Here is a 5,036-nt window from a genome sequence, read left to right as displayed (position 1 = left end):
CCTGTCACCTTCTCACAAAGTATATAAACACCTATATCTGTTGGAGACTGAGAAATGCAGAAACCAAATCTTTTCTCCCCTCTGGTTTCAGAATAAAAATGCCAGCGGACCCCATTATAGTCTAAGGGGTTGGTGGGTGTCCACAGGTAACTTCTGTTCCAGCGGTCCAGCTCTCTGTTGTTTGGGTCCCCTGGCAGACTTGAACAATGAAGACCCAGGCGCAGATGTAAACCTAGCCTAAATTTAGTATTTCTATAAACACACAGTCCCCCCAATGACATACAGTTAACATGTCACATGTACCAGGAACTCTATAAAGACGTAATCCAAGAAACAATGCTTTCCCTTTTCATCCCACAGATAACTTTTCATCTTTTGTACTTGACATTATGAGGAATATTGAACATTAATAGAGATGAGCGAACACTAAAATGTCCGAGGTTCGAAATCCGATTCGAACAGCCGCACACTGTTTGACTGTTTGACTGTTCGAGCGGATTTCGAACCCCATTATAATCTATGGGGGATAATGCTAATTTCAGGGGTACGCAAAATTCGATAAACTCATACTTATGAAGTCCACGAGTGACGGTCGGGCTGGATTCTGCTTGAAGTCTTCTCTCGGCGCAGGGTCCCTACATCTTCTTCCGGGTGGAATTCACTCTGCCTAGTGAATTCCACCCGGAAGAAGACACGGGGACGCAGCGCGGAGAAGACTTCGGAAAGGTAAGAGAATAACCAGTGTTGATTGGCAAAATGTATAGCATTCTGCCATTCAACACTGGTTCTGCATCGAACCTTAAACTTTGAACAGCTAGTAGTGTTCGATCGAGTACGAGTATTTCGAATACCGTAGTATTCGATCGAACACCTACTTGATCGAACACTACTCGCTCATCTCTAAACATTGACATTAAAAATGCAACTCATCTCGCAAAAAACAAGTCGTTTTATGTTGACAACAAATTTTTTGATACTTTGTGAAAACAGCTATTCTGCTATTACCAAACATGTATAGTGTATTCTTTCTTTGACGCTGGGTTCACACCAGCGACTGGTCTCTGTTCTTAGGTTTCTGTCTTCTGCATGCAGAAGACGGAAACCTGTCATGCCGAGTCCGGCTGTGAGCGCTGGTGAGCGTTTTATGCGCTCTGCGGCGAAGCTGTTTTTTTTAAACCGGACACAGAGTACTGCATGTCAGACTCTGTGTCCAGTTAAAAAAAAATGGTTTCGCCGCGGAGCGCATAAAACACTCACCGGCGCACACAGCCGGACATTTTTCATGTGGGATTGAAAAATGCTGGCAGGTTTCCGTCTTGTGCCCCTGTTTTGTGCAGAAAACGGAAACCTGCAGAACAGAGTACGGGTGCTGATGTGAACGAGCCCATACACAAAACAAATTCTATTGCAAAAAACTTTCTTTCGCCGTGGACTCACTTTTTTATCCCAGTACTTAAAGGGGTTTTCCCATCTCAGTGTTTCAGCCAGGCTGCCTTCAGAGTCTGCTTCTCACTTCCTGTATTTCTCTCCCCCTCCCTCCTATTGAACAGGGCACACAACACTTCTGCAGATCAGATAACATGCAGATGCTTGTACAGAATGGCCTCAATGTTATCAGTCTGTTTACATAGAGATATAACAGACTTGGCTTTATCAGCAAAGTGCAATTAGCTGAATGGATTGCCCTGAGTAAGTGACATCACTTGTCCTATCTCCTAGGTCCTTAGTTATAGCAACACTGTGTAAACAAAGGAAGGAATAAGGTCACATAGCATGCAAACAAAGCAACATTTCTAAAGCAATATATTTAGAAAAAGGCTTCAATTTACATAAGCTACCAGTCAGTCATGAACGCTGTTCTTCACAGCAGCGCCTATAGCGCTGTACTGTGAGAGCAGTGAGGAATGCCTCCTTCTCCTTCTGGTAGTACTCGTTCATAGACTAGTATGGGAGGGGGGCATTCCTCATCGCTGGACGGTAAGCAATGCCCCCTCTCACAGTACAGCGTTATAGACGCTGCTGTGAGGAAGGGTGTTTCTAACTGACTGTCAGAAACACCCTTATGACACTGAAGAGCTATGGTACCGGCACTGATAGCGCTTCACCGGGGGCACAGAAAGGGAGAGCCGATGTGCGATGAATTCAGCGCACTGTCAGCTTTCTAGCGATGTATTACACCACATGTGCCCCAGGAGGTGAAGGGTCCTCTTTAAAGAACACTCCATAATTGTCTAAACTATAGGACACCATATAGGACTGTCCAAGGATCTCTCTTTATACAGTGAATATTTTTGCTCCATATACTCCCTTAGTTGTGAAATGTCTGTCTTTTGGAGCATATCATTAGATTTTATTAATACATTTACTTAATAGCTCTGTTTAGAATACAGAACGGTATATAAAAGTTGGGCTCAGGAGACCCTGGATAGTCAAAAGGTAGGGCTGTATTCAGACAGAATGACAAGCAAAGCGTTTGGTTCATATCAGAGGTGTTCACTTGGTGTAAGGTTGACTGGTCATATGTCAAAGGTGCAGGTTACTTGGGTACAAAAAAAAACACTGCTGGGTCACCAAACTACATCTTTGCCCAGGGTGAAGGAAAGTCTAGATAGAACTGTGTGATACATAACAAAAGAAGAAAAAAAGTTTTGTGGGCAGCAGTTGTGATTCCATCCGAAATACCTAATAATTTATAGATCATTACTTATTATTCCTCTTATCGCTCTTCTCGCAGGATCTGTTCTCATAAAGATAGCGTGTATTATAATGGCTGAGTCTATAAGAGCACAGGCTGAATGTTCCATAGAAAGCAATGATCTCTGTAATGATGGGTATTATAGATGTGTCCACTGTGCACTGGAGGAAAATAGCATTGTTTTGCCAAGTTCTTATGAGCCTTTATTTTCCAGACTATAGAGGCAAAAGATAGTCTTCATTGCCCACTTGTTAAACTTTTTCACCTTTGGTAATACTGTTTATGAATTTTACTGTACAGTATAAAATGAACTATCAAACTAAAGGGAATATGCACATTCTGTAAAAGCGTCAAGGTAATAAATTATTTATACTAGGTGGCGCTCTTTGAATTCTAAACAGTGTTTGGCTCCTTGGTTTCTAGTCGGATGCATTAACGTAAGGGCTCATCTTCCTAGTAATAAGGGCCTGGAGAGATTGCAAAAGGACCATACATCTTCTTAGGACAGAGCAGCTCTGCCTCCTTCTCCTAACATACTGTACAGGCAGTGCCGCACCTCCCATGAGGCAACCTGAAGCGACCGCTTCAGGCGGAGCTATGCCAGGGCCCCAGGGAGGGCAGCATTTTTGCTTACCTAAGCCAGTCCAGGATTGGGGAGGCCGCTGGAGCAGTGCCTGCTCTCTGCCTGCGAATGCCACTAAGCTCCGCCTCCTTCACTCCGCCTCCTTCACTCCGCCTCCTTCACTCCGCCCCTCCGGGGGGGCGGCTTTCTGTCATTCACCTTGGGCGGCGAAACAGCCAGGTTCACCCCTGTGTACAGGTAGTATAGCGGGGCAGGTAGTGGGGGGGGGCAGAGGAGGCGGCTGACCCAGGCCCACTGAATCTGTGGGGCCCACCCCAGGGCTCCCATTAATGCTTTTCTTTTAACTAGATCAGTGTCTGCAGACACTGATCTAGTTAAAACCTATCCTGCAAGTTAACAGTCTTGTAAACTGCAAGACACTTTTTGTGTTCGGGTACCAGGTGATCCACAGCCTGGTACTGGTCCACAGCCGAGAGTTGGGGACCTCTGGATTAAAGGATCTTTACTGATCTGTCTGGTTATGACGGTCAGCCATTTACAGAGAATTCAGAATCAGAGTCGGTGCTTTAGCTTATGACTCCACAGCCAATAAGGGCTTATGCATGGGGCCTATAGTGAATGCAGAAAGACTATGCAGCTTCTTACAACAGAGCAGCTTAGACTCACAAACTGTGCCGAGAGATTAAATTCCTGGATTGTCTGTAAAAACAGAGAAAGTTTTCCAATTTGTTTCATTAATTTTTAAAATTTGCAGTCTAAGTGATTTTTCGAAGCAGGAAGACCATAATATTATCATAATAATTTTAATTTCCAGTTAATGCTGCTAATATATTTATATCAATATTCATGTCTTGGACATGTATAATTTAGATTTTTTATGACCCATTATGGCTTCTACAGTGTATAAGTGTATGAGGAGGAGGAGTCTCCCCAAATGTTGCAGCAGGGTAAGGTGTTCTAGGATAGGCTAAGGGTTCTTAACAAAATGTGGTTATAGCAGCCTGAATTTTATAGGGACATTCACCCAACGGAAAACAGCCTGCTGTGCTCAACGTAAAAATAATGGTCTCTGTTTTTAAGGACGTTCATTGTGTTTTAACAGGAAGAAATAAAAATACGTGTTTTTAATATTCGGAGTTGGTAAAAGAAAATATCTTACTGAATGTGGGCGGTAAAAATAAAAGCAAATCATAAATACATCTGACATGGTACATTAGAAATGTAGTCCTCATGTATCCATCAACCAAAGTTCACATTGTCTCTACTGGTTCATTGAACTGTATACAAGATGTTCCGCACCCTCAGTGTTTGCTAAATAAATTTCAATGGGTGAGTCCTACCATGACATAAGAATGTGGGATCTCAAGTGAGACGTATGTTACCATCCAGGAAGACATTCTGTGTCCTCCAAACTTTCTTCATAGTCTTAGCAAAGGCGGCAATGAATACTCATTTCCTTTGTAGAGCTGGGGTATAGGGTAAAGTAGGTCATGTTAAGAATGGGTCGTGTCACAGAGTATGCAGTCAACATTAGGGACACCTAGCGCCCCCTTCAGGATGTGCCAGCAAGGGCCCCAACAAGCCACAGAGAACACCCAAGTTCAGTGACCTGAACCTTTGCTCTAGAGAAAGGAAAGCCTATGTACAGTTGTATGTTTGATACTTATGACAGGTATTGCATGGGATCCCGCACCAGTCAGCTGTGCCAGGTAGCTTCCAGGGCCAAAATCCATATAGGGGACAAAAGAAGAAGGCTCC

This window comes from Leptodactylus fuscus, chromosome 5, assembly GCF_031893055.1.
Source record: "Leptodactylus fuscus isolate aLepFus1 chromosome 5, aLepFus1.hap2, whole genome shotgun sequence".
NCBI lineage: Eukaryota > Metazoa > Chordata > Amphibia > Anura > Leptodactylidae > Leptodactylus > Leptodactylus fuscus.
This window is presented reverse-complemented; position numbering follows the sequence as displayed.